At 47.4% G+C, this 17,695-nt stretch overlaps 1 protein-coding gene across 3 annotated transcripts in view; it reads right to left on the bottom strand.

Annotated features, from left to right (window-relative positions):
• TMEM63C (transmembrane protein 63C) overlaps nucleotides 1-12,488 on the bottom strand; it is a 77,394-nt gene extending 64,906 nt beyond the window's left edge. For all 3 annotated transcript variants that reach the window (XM_077819188.1, XM_077819186.1, XM_077819189.1), the window contains exon 1: nucleotides 12,370-12,488. The gene's annotated coding sequence lies outside the window, so the exon portion shown is untranslated. The remainder of the gene's footprint in view (nucleotides 1-12,369) is intronic.
• Between the last annotated feature and the right edge of the window lie 5,207 nt (nucleotides 12,489-17,695).

Here is a 17,695-nt window from a genome sequence, read left to right as displayed (position 1 = left end):
CAGTGCCTTTGTGAAGGACAAAATAGGAAGCTACTGTATCAGGCTGAAAGTACCTGGGCATCTAACAGTCCTGGTACAATGTTGTGGTGTTGCTCCACAATAGCATGGATGCTTATTACAGCTCTCTCTTGGTGCACCCATAATCACTAAAGATGTTAGGACAATGGTGCAAGAGTAAGACAAATGTGGGTGTCATCTGATAATACTGATATTCCCACCAGTTTCTCTTTTGCAACCATCACCATTTGTTGGACAGTGATGCAGTCAGGTTCTTCATGTGAGGAGGCCGTATCTTGTCGGTTGATCACCCCACCTCCCCAGTTGACTTAAACTGGAGTATTGTCTCTGACTGTGATGACTGGCTTGTGCTTTGGAATGTATTATTGGTGAAACTTCTTGTCTTGAATGAGGTCTGTACAAATGATGTCAATCAACTGTTTCTTATTGTCAGTTACCATCAAGACAACTTTCTGTGGAGGTAGCTGTGTACTTTTACTCAACTTAATCCACTCTGCTTGCTTCTGTAGTTCTGCTAGATCTTGTGACACACTTTGTGCTGATGTCTTGGTACGTGTCAAAGATAAGATATACATCACCTACTGCTCGCTTGTGTACAGAGTAAACTCTGAAATTGGTCACAAAGTCCTTGAAGATACCACTTGCTGACCACTGTATTACCCAATGAACTCCGGAACTGTCAATGACTGTGCAGGTGACTTCTTGTGTAGTATGTATTAACATTTGCTTCCTTAGCCTTGGCAATCCTCATGTCACCAGGTCAGTAAACACTGACATGGGTACAGGAGCCTACTCGTGTGACAAAATATTCTTGATGTCAACCTCTCATGAACTTGCTTGTAGGCTCATCGCTCTTGAATAAACGATAGTGTGAACTACCTTTGTTGGACCAACCTGTCCAAACTTTGCTGTCACTGCCAATGTCTCTGCTAACCTTGATATTGTGTCATAGAACTCTGTGAGACAGCTACATTCAAATTCTTGAATTTGGTGAATTCCGGTTGTACCTGTGTCATCTACATTGACTGATGGTGGTGCCACTCTACCACTGACAACATTTACTATTGTCTGTGGAGGCTTATGGCGGGTGGGGGCAAGGGGAGGTCTTAGGGATCAATGCACAGCATTAGCTTCTTACTAATGGCTTCCCTGTGACCCTTGCATCTGCAGAAATCCTTTATTTCATTTCTTCTTTGTGGATCTCTTGTACTTGTGCCTCCTGGTTGCTGTTTATGTTTGCAATGTCTTCCACCAGCAAGCTGCATATGTGGAGGCTAACAACCCAGTCTCAAGAGTCTCTGGTTTCAGGGTGATCTCAGTGATTCCACCAGGGCCACGGTCATTCTGCATGAAGGTGGTTTCAATGTACAAGTCACCGCATATACCATTCCATATTCTTGGACCATGGTGCATGAAGAAAAACAGCTGACCATGTGTTTGGTTTATATCCTGTTAGTGTCTATAACTTGTCCAATATTTGAAAATTAATTCTCAAAAGTGAATACGTAAGAATTTAAGTGGCAGGCTCTGAGTGCAAGAAAAATAAGCCTTGTGTCTCGGTTCGGGGAGGATGAGGGGGCGTGCAAGCAAGGTACACTGCTAATACAGACACAACATATGCACTTCCTTGCTAATTACGTTCCATAAGAAAATATTAGTTTGAAGTTTCCATTAAAAATAATTGAAATTCAATTAAAGAGTTTTCACTGTCACTTGGCTTGTGAATCAGGAAGGCGTGGTAGTAAGTGCTGATATTTCAAAATGCTCAAGCATGACAACAGTGTCATCAGGCAGTTTCTTCACATTTAGGGTCTTGAAATTCAGAATCCACACACCCACACCCCACACACTATATGGACACTAAAACAAAGTACTGCCAATAAACTTGCATTTGGCTATGGGCCTAGCTTTTTCAGAGTACAGTGGACATTTGGTTTGGTCTGCAGCCCTTCTCCAGCCAGGCTGCAACTGCAATCTTACAGCCCTTCCACCCACTGCAGACTACAATCCAGCCACTTCAATGAACCACTCCCCACACCCCTCTGTCCACCCCCCACTTCATAGGAGTTTAGTCTGAAGAAACACACAGGGCATCAGGCAAAAGACTAACAGAGACATATAAAGAGACTCAGAGAAGGCCTGTGGGGTTGGCGGGAGGAGGAGGTGACAAAGGTCTTTTCACGTTGTTCAGGAAAGCTATTCCCCCAAATCCCACTCCCTTCAGTCCTATACAGCCATCTATTAATGATGGGAACTGCCTACAGAAATGGCCAGTGCCCAGTAAGGTAGGAACTACATTTCTTTGGAGCTCTGGTATGCCTAGGGTGACCCGATGTCCCGATTGTAGAGAGACAGTCTCGATATTCAGGGCTTTGTCTTATTTCAATGCCTGTAACCCCCATCCTGATCTTTCACACTTGCTCTTTGATCGCTCTCGGTGGGCCATGGTGTGGAAGCCCCTCTCCCCGCAGGGGATAAATGGGGTAGGGATGCCTTGAGATGCAGCTGTGTCTCCAAAGGCACCAGCACTGCTGCACTTGCTATTCATATTCCTCGTGGGCAATACATTTCTGTCACTGACCAAGCAAAGGGTGAGCTGTGCGTCCTCTGGACAGGATGTTTCTTTTTGCCCAGTCACCAGAGCAGGTTCATTTTTAACTCTTGCCCACACACAAACAGATGTGGCATTGGACAAAACTCAAACCAGTAAAAATAAACCTTGGGTGCTCCTGGTCCCAAGGATTTATCTGGAGCATGCCCCATTCTCACACACACACACGTAGGCCTCAAGCCAATCCCTGACACAGAGTTACAGAAATCCAGTTACACAGGTTAGTCCCATTAACCCTGGAGAGAGACATCACCCTTGTGACACAGCTGCTCCCTCTGCCTCCCACAGCGGGATCAAAACGGGACAAAGGGAATTGAAAGACTTTATAATCTGCCAGGACCCAAGATCAGGATTAGGTGGCTTCCCATGCGAAAACCAGAGTGGAGTCTAAACCCAAATTCCAGCTCCAAATGCCCTCAGACTTTGGGGAAGCTCAGGTCTAGAGATAGGTGCTGGAGCTATCGGTGTGGCTGCACCTCCTGGCTTAAAGTAATTTCCATTATTTACAGGGTTTACAGTTTGTTTCAATGTCTTTCAGCACCTCCACTATAAAAATTGTTCCAGCATCCCTGGGTCTAGGGCAAATGATGCAGCTTTGGCCTCTCTCTCATTGCAATTGACAATATCCCAAGCACCAACCAAGCCTAGAGCTGCCCTCCCTGCCTTGCTCACTTGGTTCATATTTTAGCAACACGGGCCGTCATAGCACCCTGAACTCAGATCTTGGGAAGCAAGAGAAGGGAGAAATGATCTTCAGCTACTTGGTGTTAAAACAAACGTTTATAATTCGTGGAGTCTGCCCAGATTTGGGGACTGACTGAGACTCCTAAAAAGGCTGACAAAGGAGGTGCTGTCGTCATCATGAATAGGTCGGAATATGAACAAGAGGCTGCTCGGCAGCTCTCCAACACCACTTTCTACAAGCCATTACCCTCTGATCCCACTGAGGGCTACCAAAAAAAACTGCACCATTTGCTTAAGAAACTCCCTGAAAAAGCACAAGAACAAATCCGCACAGACACACCCCTGGACCCCAACCAGGGGTATTCTACCTGGAAATCCTGGACGCCCCATCATCTCAGGCATTGGCACCCCGACAGCAGGATTGTCTGACTATGTAGACTCCCTCCTCAGGCCCTATGCTACCAGCACTCCCAGCTATCTTTGAGACACCACTGACTTCCTGAGGAAACTACAATCCATCGGTGATCTTCCTGAAAACACCATCCTGGCCACTATGGATGTAGAAGCCCTCTACATCAACATTCCACACAAAGATGGACTACAAGCTATCAGAAACAGTATCCCCGATAATATCACGGCAAACCTGCTGGCTGAACTTTGTGACTTTGTCCTCACCCGTAACTGTTTCACATTTGGGGACAATGTATACCTTCAAATCAGCGGCACTGCTATGGGTACCCGCATGGCCCCACAGTATGCCAACATTTTTATGGCTGACTTAGAACAACGCTTCCTCAGCTCTCGTCCCCTAATGCCCCTACTCTACTTGCACTATATTGATGACATCTTCATCATCTGGACCCATGGAAAAGAAGCCCTTGAGGAATTCCCCCATGATTTCAACAATTTCCATCCCACCATCAACCTCAGCCTGGTCCAGTCCACACAAGAGATCCACTTCCTGGACACTACAATGCTAATAAACGATGGTCACATAAACACCACCCTATACCGGAAACCTACTGACCGCTGTGCCTACCTACATGCCTCCAGCTTTCATCCAGACCACACCACACAATCCATTGTCTACAGCCAAGCTCTATAATACAACCGCATTTGCTCCAAGACCTCAGACAGAGACAAACACCTACAAGATCTCTATCAAGCGTTCTTACAACTACAATAACCACCTGCTGAAGTGAAGAAACAGACTGACAGAGTCAGAAGAGTACCCAGCAGTTATCTATTACAGGACAGGCCCAACAAAGAAAATAACAGAACGCCACTAGCCATCACCTTCAGCCCCCAACTAAAACCTCTCCAACATATCATCAAGGATCTACAACCTATCCTGAAGGACGACCCATCACCCTCACAGATCTTGGGAGACAGGCCAGTCCTTGCTTACAGACAGCCCCCCAACCTGAAGCAAATACTCACCAGCAACCACACACCACACAACAGAACCACTAACCCAGGAATCTATCCTTGCAACAAAGCCTGTTGCCAACTGTGTCCACATATCTATTCAGGGGACACCATCACAGGGCCTAATCACATCAGCCACACTATCAGAGGCTCGTTCACCTGCGTATCTACCAATGTGATATATGCCATCATGTGCCAGCAATGCCCCTCTGACATGTACATTGGTCAAACTGGACAGTCTCTACGTAAAAGAATAAATGGACACAAATCAGACATCAAGAATTATAACATTCAAAAACCAGTCGGAGAACACTTCAATCTCTTTGGTCACTCGATTACAGACCTAAAAGTGGCAATTCTTCAACAAAAAAACTTCAAAAACAGACTCCAAGGAGAGACTGCTGAACTGGAATTAATTTGCAAACTGGATACAATTAACTTAGGCTTGAATAGAGACTGGGCAATGGATGTGTCATTACACTAAGTAAAACTATTTCCCCATGTTTGTTTCCCCACCCACCCCACACTGTTCCTCAGACGTTCTTGTCAACTGCTGGAAATGGACCACCTTGATTATCACCATAAAAGTTTCCCCCCCACCTCTCCCCCTGCTCTCCTGCTGGTAATAGCTCACCTTACCTGATCACTCTCATTACAGTGTGTATAGTAACACCCATTGTTTCATGTTCTCTATGTATATAAATCTCCCCACTGTACTTTCCACTGAATGCATCTGACAAAGTGAGCTGTAGCTCACAAAAGCTTATGCTCAAATAAATTTGTTAGTCTCTAAGGTGCCACAAGTCCTCCTTTTCTTTTTCTAAACCAAACAGACACACAAAGCTGAAAATGCTTTTTTGGGTCACTTTTTGGTAGCACCTTTTAGTGTTCAGCGCACTGGTCTGGGAGCCAGGAATTCCTGAGGTTAGTCTCATCTCTGCCACCGACTCATCAGGTGGTCTTGAGCCAGTCAAGCCATCTTTCTGTGCTTCAGTTCCTCTCCATCCCCACCCACCACCTGTAAAATGCTGGCTCTGCTGCTGCATGAGTAGGACGTAGGGAGAGGCACAGCATGGGAACGGTGCCTTATAGTGAGTCTCTCAGAAGAGTTTTTGCATCTCTGCTGTTTTCCGCAAAATTTAAGTTTTTCTTTAAAAAAAAAATACTACCACCAAAATAAGGGTGAACTCCTGGTCTCATTGAAGCCAATGGTAAAACTCCTGCTGAATTTCAGTGTGGCCAGGATTTCACCTCCAGCCCTTTTGGTTGTGAAGAAAAACACTGAGTCTGCAGCCAGAGAGAATGAAGCAGCAGTTTTCGGGAGGTGTAATTGCACTGGCGAGTTAATTCTGAAACCGAACAACTACGCCAGACATTTCAACACTTAAGCATTTCACTGCAGATCATGTTAGTAGAAACATCCAGCGACTGCACTGTCTCCACTGGGGCTGGACTGATTTGAAGGACACGCCTCAAGAAAAAGGTAGTAAAGTTTTAAAAATGCAAGTAACCGAACATTTTATTCACTCATTTTTTGATCCTTAACAGAAAAGGATGTGAGGAAAGAACATGAAGAGAAAAGAATGACCTTGGGGAGGTGTTGGGGCCAGGGGAGAGAAAGAACAAGTACATTTGATAGAATCCACTCAGTAACAATACAGTATCCTGGATTAATCAGCTTAACGGTTGTTTAAGATAAGAGAACAGAACAACAAAACACAAGTCCTCAACAGTGGTGTAACAGGCTCCCTTCTCTGCCCTTTGTACCACCACAAACCCACTGGATGCTTCTGCTTTCATGAACACCGCTGTTATTTATTGGGTCCTCTCCACCAGGTCACCAGGACAATCTTGTGCAGCAACATACAATTAGAAGTCAACTTCTCCCTTCCGGGCATAGAGTACAAGATCTCACCATCCTGGGATCCTTATTCCCTAGCCCCTGACAGCCTTCCTCATTGCATTGCCTTCCTTCCAGTCTTTTAACTGTTCCCAGGTAATTGTTCTCATTAGCTGTCAGCTTCCTGCCTACTTAAACCATTGAGCACCCATTCCCCCAATTAAATCCACTCCAAGGGATAGATAGCTAGTACCTCAGGGTATGTCTACACTGCAATTAAAAACCCACAACTGGCCTGGGTCAGCTGACTCAGGCTTGTGGGGCTGTAAAATTGAGGTGTAGATGTTCAGGCTTGGGCTGAAGCCCGGGCTGTAGGACACTCTCTCCTCACCGGGTCCCAGAGCCCAGGCTCTAGCCTGCACTCAAACATCTATACTGCAATTTTACAGCTCAAGCCAGCGGACATGGGCCAGCTGTTGGTGTTTAATTGCAATGCGGACATACCCACGGTGACCAGAGTGCTGAGTCAGCTCTAAGCACCTAGCATTCTGTCACATGTCCAATAAGAACTGCCCAAAGCACAAACCCACACTCACACTGCAGTTCAAAAAGTTTGGTTATTTCCTCCCTTCTTGACATTATATTTTCCTCCCACCCAGCTCTGCCCTCTCAGGTTCTGATCGAAAACAGAAGCTGAAGCTCTGACACACTCCATGAAACAGTTGCTCTCAGTGGATTCCCAACCCAGCTGGAGGCAGAAAAATCTAGAAATCTCTCAAAAGGAGTCTGAGATTTTGAACCCAAGGTCTGAGAGAACTGCATAAATATCCAAACTTCTGGCCATTCCTACAAATTGCACCACGAGAGTCACCCACTGGAGATCTTGCCTTGGTCATAAAACTGACAAGACAAAGCATTTGGTGGCTGATGATCAGTACAGGAGCAGTCCATGGGGTTATATTGTCCTCTCTCATCCAGGCAGTTCAGAGCACTTTAATCTCCCTACAGCCAACCGAACCCACACAAGAGAAGAGGCAGCTTTTGGCAGGAACCCTGCCACCCACATCTAGGGCAGGGAAATTCCCTTTGTGATGCTGGTGTGTCCTTCCTTCATTGCTTTGATCATGTCCATTGCAGCAGCCTCCAACATCTGTCTCAGTCTGACATTCCTGGCTCCTGCCTCTGCCCCACCAGCCCTTTAATGTCACGCTGATGTTGGCTTTTGTTTGAAGGATTTCTCTGTATGTTCAGCACAAGGATAATACACATCTATGTGCTGCATAGAAGAGGACTGCCATGGGATAGTCTAAGAGAGCGGCAAGGTCAGGCACTTAGAGGGGCACTTTTTGTTAGCAGTAAATTGTACGGTAGTAGCACTCTGAGGCCCCAGCTGGGACTGTGCCAGGTGCTGTGCTAACTATCCCTATCCTGAAGGACCTGGAGTCTGATTTAAGATCCACACACAGATTTTATGCCCATATAATTATTTGGATGGGGTGAGATGAAGTTATTCCAGTATAAAGGTGCTTATACCAGTATCACTTATTCCCATAAGGGACGGGGAATAAGCAGAGGTATAACTGCATCCGTACTAGGGGGATTGTTTGGCTTTAACTATACCCGTGCAGTGAAAGTAGTACAATGTTTGTGTGTAGATTAAGATGAGACACAGCAACTGAGCGTGACAAATACAGGAGGATGAGTAACAGTGATCACAGGTCTGTGTGACTACCAGTTACACAGGGGAGGCAATGTGATTTAGGAGCTAGAGCACTGGACTGGGAGTGAGGAGACCTGGGGTCTAATCCTGGCTCTGCCAGTAACCTGTCACTTCATCTTTGTGGCTCTGTTCCCCTCCCACTCTGTGTGTCTTGTCTCTTTAGATTCTGCTCTGAAGAGCTTGTCCCTTGTTATGTTTACGTACAGCACCTAGCACAATGGGACCCCAGTCTTGGCTGGGGCCTCTAGGAGCTACTGAAATACAGAGTAAGTGTTCCTTCAGGCATAATTAGCTAGGGGAAGGATTCAGTTATAAACTAATAAATAATGTTACCACCTGCTAACAGTATTTTGTCACTGTCAAACTACTAATCAGAGCTCCATGTGAACTGATGACTCAGCGCTAGATTTTTAAAGGTATTTAGGCACCCTGGTGGGATTTTTAAAAGCACCTAGGCACCAAACTCCCATTGGTTTAACACAGAGATGGGCATCTAGATACCTTTGAAAATCACACTGGGTGCCTACCTGGACCTCAAGGCACCTAAATGCCTTTACAAATCTGGTCCTTAGTCCTGATGGATTCCACATTCCATTATCAGACCCACTTTCCACTCCCCAAACACCTTCTAGACCTTTCAACTGAAAACATTATCCCCACAGAGCTTAACAAGCAATGGATTCCAAGCTATTTCTTCATTTATCAAATGTCACAGGTAAACTTATTCTAGACTTTTTGAACTCCAGGCAGATTGGAAGAGGCGCTGGGGGTTTTTTGCCTTCCTCTGTAGCATGGGGCACGGGTCACTTGCTGGAGAATTCTCTGCACCTTGAAGTCTTTAAACCATGATTTGAGGACTTCAATAGCTCAGACATTGGTGAGAGGTTTATTGCAGGAGTAGGGTGGGTGAGATTCTGTGGCCTGCATTGTGCAGGAGGTCAGAGTAGATGATCATAATGGTCCCTTCTGACTTTAATATCTATGAATCTATGAAACTGGGAAATTACGAACAACTTAGAACAAACGTGAATCTCAGTCTTGTAATAATCTAAAATCAAACCTGCTTTTCCTCAGGCCTCTCTCATAAGTGATACAATGTTTTCCTCAAAGTGGAGGTACAAGACACTAGTTTAATTGCTGTAAATATGTTTACCATAAAGAAGCGCTGCTTTTAGGAAGGCAAGATGGATGAATGTAGAATGCAATATTGTTTATATCACTCATATGGAATAGCAAGCTCTTACACCACAAGAATACTAATATTTTCATAAGAGTTAATGTGACTGACTGATTAGTTTAATATCAATTAAATCCAGTTGTGGGTGTTAGAAAGTTGTCTCTATCTTTGTTAAAACACCACAATTTAAAGAGGGATGTGTTTTCTAGAAGAAATGGGGTAATATTCAACAACACTGACAATCCCTCCTTCTATGAGAGGGGGGAGACAGTCTCATATCTGGTTTAGTTTAACTGCAACTGGAAGCTCCTGGAGCAAAAATCTGTCATGTTTAATTTGTCTGTAAAGCACCGTGCACACCTCTGGCTCTGCATACATAATAACTAACAATGATCACCAGGGCTGTTGTTACAATCTCTCATTGCAGGATCTTTGTATGCTTCCAGCTGTTGGTGATGCCTGAACTGGGGATTAATTAGTTAATGTTTGTGACAATCTTTGAAGATGAGAACATGCTACCAAAGTGTCAAGTTTTATTACCTAAAATGAAGGGTTTACAGGCATTCAGATATGGTTACACCGTAGTCACAGGAAGGCCAAGATGTTGCTACATAAACAAGGCAGAGAATCAAAATTGCAGAGAGGCTGAAAGTGCGTTTTGGCTGCCGATGAGACCACAAAGTGGTAGATTTTTCCATTGCTTTGCAGGAGGATGTATGCTGGACCAAGTTAAGACAGTTCCTTCCTGAGAGCTTTCCTCATGTCCACTCACCCTTCCACCCTGTACTATGCCAGTTTAGACATGTTAGCCGGAGGAGCGTCAGGATAGCAATGGACCAGCAGGGCTCTCCCTGTCCCCACCCCATGATTCAGTGGGCTGTAACTGTCCATTTTTCAGCCTTCTGCTCTGGTCTGACTCTTTTTCCTGTATTTTCTCCATGCACTTTTCCACAGCACCTCTCATGCCACACGACACATACCTAGGAATCACTCAACCCCCACAGATATTCAGCCTCGTCTGGAGTGGAACATCATCATTCAGCCCCTGCATGTTTCAAGGAGGGGAATAACTTCCCCAGCTGAGTCCCTGGGGGATGGCACTATTCATGCTTACTTGTTCTCTGAGCTTTATTTTAGAATCCTCCCTCACTTGCCCCCCCCCCCCCGAGCGGAATTACCAAGTTTGCAGGGAGAACCTGTATCTACACACTAACATCATTCCCTGCTGGAACTGTCTGGAATGTAAGAACACAGAGGCATTGGTCATTCAGTGAGATTTTCAAACAGTTAAAAGGAGATAGATACCCACACAGACAGAACCTTGGCCAGACAAGGCTGTTCCTCCTCAATAATAATCGATTAGCAAATGATCATATATTATAAATACACACTGCTCCATAGCCATTCCTTACACTGAATGAGGTAGCAAGCAAGGGAGACAGCGACATTACATATCTGTGGATGGCTTTAGATGGAAGTCATAAGCCATGAGTGAGCAGCTCGGCCAGAGCATTAGATCATCCCAACCCCATAGGTACTTTCAGCTGGAGTCATCAGTTTCTCAGTGCTCAGTGTTTTTATGTGAAATTAGGTAGAATAGTCTTTTTAGTGCCAGCATGAAGCATTTCCTGGCATTTCCAATATCACAAGGCACAGAGCTCCAGGAAGGAGGATTTTGAAGCCCTGATGATGTGGGAAACTGACAACAAGCCATAGAATGATACAGTGGAGGCAGCATGATATTTTATTTCCCATCAAGGGAAGGAGGCAGCACCCTTCAACGTACAGGGACTCAGATTGGGAGTCAAGAGAATGGAGCTCTATTCCTGGCTCTATCACTGACTTTATTGTGTGATTTCAGAGAAGTCCCTTTACCTGGCTATGCCTCAGTTTCTCCATCTGTGATAACATTGCTCCCATGCCTTTAGCAAGTGCTTTGGGATCTATGGCTGAAAAGCTCTATAAGTGTTACTATTATCACCACCACTCTATGGAAAAGAAAAGTAGAGGCAAGAGTGTAATTATGCAAAAATCACCCCCATCACTATAACAATATACATCCCAGATACACTTCCTGCTTTCTTGGAGTGATAAACGTGGCACTAGGATAAGGAGTAGCAAGAGGTCACAGAAGTTGCCATCAGCGTGCCTCCAGTGAACTCATTAAGAAGAATGGGCATGTGTATAAGTGACAGCCACAGCCACGTTGTACAAGGAGGGTTTTAGCAGGAGATATTAACAACGTGTTCTGTCAGCACTTTGGGGTTTTTCTACCTAACTTACCCAACTGAAAAGAATTCCAGCCCCTTTCCAACACCCAAAGATCCACAGAGATGCTTCCCCATCTACAGTCAGGATCTTACAACCAAAGGGTAGGGGACACACACAGATTCTCCCTCCCTCTCTTTTTCCTTTTTTTTGCGGGCTTGATTTTTTTGTTTTAAATGCACCTTGTTCCACAAGGTCCTTCTGACCCAGTGCATGCTGCCATGGAATGAGATATCAGATTCTGTTCCACATGATCTAATAGTCTGAGCCCAATTTTGGCCCGTTTTCTCCACTAACTCAGTAGGAGCTAAAAACAACACGCATAGGAGAAAACCCATCCACTGAGCAAAGGGAACATCCCCGCTCCAAATGGAACAATAACCCCTCCCTCAATCTCCTCCACTTCTCCTAGTCCAGATCCCTCTCACCTCTTCTTGCGCAAGAAATGATAATATTGCATATTTCAGCCACTACCCCAGGAAACCGTGGGATCAATTAAAGGCAGCCAGCCCTTTGGAGCTTCTCCTCTGAAATCCTCACTCTATTCATGCATGGAATGGCTGCTGCTGCTCGTCCCCCTTTGCTCAGGCTGAGGGGAGAGATGAAAAGATGTTGTTCCCTACCTGCAAGAGGGCAGCTGAGATCTCAGTCCTTCTCACCATCAACAGCAGCAGAAGGCCAACCCCACCTGCTAAGGGACCGTCTGCGAACTACCAGCTGCACAAGGGAGCCACATCATCTCTCTACCCCTCCCTCCCGGCTCAGCAGCACTCCCAAGCTAAGCGGACCTGGCAAGGAACCTGGGCTAACTACATCAGTCTATGCAAACACTCCGGGGAGAGGTGGGGGGGGGGGGGGGCAGGGGCACCACAACAAACCCACGCAGCGACAGTCTGCAAAGTACCAGCTGCAAATATATAGGGCTCCTCCCTTTTAGCAACAGCAATAGAAACCCCAGACCAGATCAGCTCCCTTTTCTCTCCCCGCCTTGGTGGTTTTGTATGTGTGCAACGATCCGCTCTGTGCAATGATTTCCCACCCCTCCCCCAGGGACCCATGGCCATCAGAGCTGCTTCCCTGTTTTGACATGAGCAGAAAAGGGAGCACAACCCCTTTGGTACAAACGATCGGCCGCAGAGAGCCCTGAGGACTCTTCCCCCTCAGCTCCGCCCTTCTGCAATAATGCAGCAGAAACCCAGCCCTACAACTCGCCCCCGCCTCCAGCCTACCCAGCTAAGGGACTGTCTGCAAATTACCAAACGCACAGGCGAACACTGAAGAATGTTGACGAGATTGGGGCCTACATTTCTGTAAGCGGCCACTGGGTCTCTCTGGGAGGCTCAGTCTGTGACCACGTTTGAAAATCTGGCTGCATTTCAACATCCAGAGGTGAGTCGCTGAGAAGGACAAAGCTCACACAAGTTAAACAGCTACAGACCCCTACACAGACCTGGCACGCCAGAGTGCAAAGCTATGGCAGACAGTGTACCTGATACAGAAGCAAGGACCAGAAGCTAAAGGTATAAAAGGGAGGGTGAGAAATATGTGTCCCCAGATGATCAGGAATGAATTTTCACACAGACGTGATGAGGGAAACCCTGTGCATCCTGTTCTATATCTGTTCTGTCTAAATTCCGATACTGTGCCCTCACCATATTATCTGAACGTAGACCGTTCTATTAGATACACTCATAAAGAGAATAGCCCAGCCTTGCAAACAAGGAGAGAGATGGCATCACTACAGGACAACCTGTCACTAGAGCAGTAATTCACAGAAGATCGTACACCAGACACTGTGAAGGCCCATGCTGGGCAGACCAGACAGATACCTGAGGGGGGGTCTATCTCTTTCACACTTGGACAGCAGTCATGAAGATTGTCTTGCCACTGAAGCATCATTGAACTGAATTGCATGTACAGTATCTAAGGAACTTCCAAGGTATTTAGACTCTGTACTTCTGCATCACAAGCAAAACAACCTGCAGTAAAATTTAATGAAGAGATTGGAGGAGGACTCCAGTTTTGAAGATCCATAGTCCATAAAGGGGTTTGGAGCTTGGGTTCTGGTTAAGGCCCATCTCCCTTATTTATATTTATCTATTTCGGTTTATAAAATGCACTTATTCTAGGCTCTAGGCCAAGGATGGCCAAACTTACTGACCCTTTGAGCCACATACAACAATCTTCAGAAGTTCAAGAGCCGGGTGCGCCTGCCAGGGCTCGGGGCATCAGTCCTGTGGGAAGGAGGATGTTGGGGCTTCAGCCCCATGGGAGGTACCTGTCTTGGCTCGGTGCTTCAGCCCCGCTCCTGCTGAAACCCTGAGCCCCGGAAGGCATGCCCCATGGGGTTGAAGCCACAAGACCTACCCTCCCTGCTGGGCAAGCCTTAGCCCCACCGCCCTGCTGCAAGGCAGAAGCCCCGAGCTCCCTGCCCCCAGTCTGGTAGGTGGAGAATGGGGGGAGGGATTTGGAGGGCTCCATGAGCCGCACTTTAACTGTAAAAGAGCTGCATGTGGCTTGCAAGCCACAGTTTGGCCACCCCTGCCCTAGGCACATGTGCAATAAACCTCTCCCTCCCAAAACTTACAAAATAAAGTGTGATCAACTGGAAACTCACCTTTCCAGTCTGTCAGGGATAAGAACTTTCAGCCACCATGTATATACTTCTCAAGCACTTTAGTGACTAGATCAACCTGCTGCATTCCCTGAACATCATACCTGGGGTCTGTTGAAATAAGTGGGGTGAGACAAGAGCAAGTTCCAGTGACAAAGGCCTGTCTTTTTTAAATCAAGGGGCTATTAACTCAAGTGTTTTCATCTGCTCTGGTATCACCTGAGGAGAACGGAGGTTTCAAAGGTATGCAGGACTCAAAGCATTTAGGCTCAGATCCTCAAAGCTATTTAGGTGCCTAACTAGAGCCTTGCTATCCAACAGAGTGTGACTGCAGGTATCAGGTTTGGGGTGCATCTGGTCTGAATAGGACTGGCCAAACTGAAGTCAGGTTCAGGTTGGCTATGCTCAGCTCGGGTTCAGGTATGAGTCAGGCTTTAAAATGAGGCCTGAGCAGACCTCTACACCTAACTCCCATGGAAGTTAGGCACCTAAATATCTTTGAGGGTAAGGGCCTTAATGCTTTATCAGTCAAAAACAATCCCTTGAATTGCACCTGAAAACAAACTGGTGCAGATAACAGAGCACAGGTGCATTGTGTTCCACACAAGAAACAAAGGACTGTCACCTTGTCCAAGGTAAGATGCTCATCAAGGGAGCAGTCTTGTTCCCACTAAAGTCAATGGGAGTTTTGTCACTGATGTGAATGGAGGAGGCCCCAAGTTAAGGCCTCGCTGTTTGTGCTCCCTCTTGCCAAAAGGGTGTCAAATGTAGCACCTTCTCCACAGCCCGAGATATCAGGTCTCTGGTAACATGGTCATTCCTCCACAGCAAACCTGCCTATTTCCCCATGTCATCCCTAGGAGAAGGGGTTCAATACACTTTGCTCACAGTTCTGTTCATTGTCAGTCCCCGGTCAGGTCAGCCTTGCACAAGAGGTCCAGTTCCAGAGCCCGAGAGCGAGACTGCTCTGAGAAGGGGAGCTTCTCTCTCTGCCCTGCAATCCTGACTGATCCAGGGGAAGGATTCTCACACGCCCAGCCTCCCAGGGCAGCCCCTCTACCGGAATTGCCATCGTGGTAACATGTCTGAGCTACAAGGGTCCTGGGACAGCTTGGAGCCAATGTCCTAGGGGCGAAAGGCTCCCTGTGCTATTCCCAACCTCCTACTTTTGCTTTTTCAATCCTTACCTACATGGGGCTAAACTTTCAAAGGGTCCTTTACCCACTGGAAGTGGCGCCTGCAGGCAGCTGCTTTTCTGCTCTCTGAAATGGTGCCTGTTTTCAAAAACCCCGTGGCTGAAATTAAGCAATTTGAAAGTTAGGCCTGAGAAGAGCCAGGTCCACAGTCTTAGCGTGCACAGACAGCACAGAGGTTCTGGAATGGGGCCTGCTCTCTCTGTGCCCTTCCCTCTCTCTTGCACTCCTTTGCCCAATCCTGGCAGGCCTGAAAGGAGTCAAAAGGCATCACTCAGCTCATCTCTGCTCTGCTGGAACGGGCCATATAATTAAATAAAACCTCACTAGAAACGGGGCCCTGGTCCCAGTCTGGGGGCTCCTAGAACTGCCACAATACAAAAAATATATCATCATAACTTTAGACAAGAGAGTTTTTGAAATGTCTCTCACTTCTTGCACTGTCGTCTCCTTTAGCTCCTGTAATAGACAAAAACAAGGGAAAAGTCATTCAACTCTTGAACTTACTCAAGTGTAGCATAGAGCTGGTGTCAGTCCCACGGTATCTTCCAGGCCCAGGGGGCTTGACTTTCTCCTGCCTTGCAGTGTCTGACATCCTTTACCTCTGTACAGAGTGGCCATGAAATGCTCCTGTTCTGATCCAGTTTTGCACCTGCTTTGCACAGATATAAATAGTGACACAGAGCGCACGTCAGGGGAGAACCACGCTCAGGGATTCTGCGTGAGAATTAGGTACATTTTCAAGTTACTGGCCAAGATTGTCAAAAGTGACTAGTGATTTTGGGAACCTCGGTGTTTGGGTCCCCACCTGGAGATGCCTTAAGGGGCCCTGATTTTCAGAAAGTGCAGAACACTGGGCCTCTGAAAGTCAAGGCCCTTTGGAGACTTCTCAGGTTGGACTCCTGAAAACTAAGGCACTCAAACCCACTAGTCATTTTGGAAAATCTTGGTCTTATATCTTGACATTAGCTCTACACTGGCATATTCTCTATGGCATCCTGCTTCCCAAATGAATAGAACTCCAGCTCACCCTCCCCACCCATAAAGCCCCCTCTGGGATCAGTGCCACATGAAAGGCAGGAAGTCGTGGCTGGGCTGCAGACAATCCGTGGAGGGATTGCTCCTTCCTGACTCTGGCCCGGATCATGCATGTCTCTAGATCGGGGTGCGCAAAATACAGCCTGTGGGCTGGATCTGGCCCATCTAACATTTCTGTCTGGCCTGCCAGGCTCTTTGGCTGCCCCCTTGTGATCTCCAGGCTGCTAAAAGTCCCGCAGTGCAGCGGAGCACTCAGGCAGGCTGCCTGCCTGCCATGTCCCCACGCCACCCCTGGAAGTGGCTGGTTGCTGCTGGCATGTCTCTGTGCGACCCTGGTGGGGGTAGGGAAGAAGGTGGCTCCACGCAGTGCCTCCGCCCCCAGCACTGTCCTCACAGCTCCCATTGGCCAGAAACTCCCATTGGCCAGGGGGCGTGCAGCTCCCATTGGCCAAAGGGCGTGCAGCTCCCATTGGCCAAGGGACGTGCAGAGACATGCCATGGTGCTAGCAGCCAGCTGCTCCGGGAACCTGCCTGAGCCCTGCTGCGCCGCCAGCTGGGAGCCACCCGGGCACCAGAGCCTGCGTCTCGCACTCCCTCCCACACCCCAACCCCCTGCCCCAGGTCAGAACCCCCTCCTGCACCAAAACTCCTTCCCACACCCTGCACCCCCCTCCTGCACCCCAATCTCCTGCCCTAGCCCAGAGCCCCCTCCTGCACCAAACTCCCTCCCAGAGCCCACTCCCTTCACCCCCTCTTGCACCCCAACACTCTGCCCCAGCCCAGAGCCCCCTCCTGCACCAAACTCCCTCCCAGAGCCCACACCCCTCACCCTCCGCTGCACCCCAACACTCTGCACCAGACTGGAGCTCACTCCTACACCCCAATCTCCTGCCCCAGCTCTTCCATCCTGGAACCCTGTCTGTTCCCCACTTTCTTCCCACTAACCACCCCAAATCTTTCCTGATTCATTGTCTTTCCACATTCTTCTCCCTACTTCAGTTGCTGCCTCTTACGAACCTCAGCATCTGTTCCAGCATCCAAGGGAGGTCTCACTGAAGATCTCCACGTGTACCTGCAGGCCTGCACCTGCTTCAAACACCCCAG

The sequence above is a fragment of the Eretmochelys imbricata genome, chromosome 6, assembly GCF_965152235.1.
Source record: "Eretmochelys imbricata isolate rEreImb1 chromosome 6, rEreImb1.hap1, whole genome shotgun sequence".
Lineage (NCBI taxonomy): Eukaryota > Metazoa > Chordata > Testudines > Cheloniidae > Eretmochelys > Eretmochelys imbricata.
This window is presented reverse-complemented; position numbering and strand designations above follow the sequence as displayed.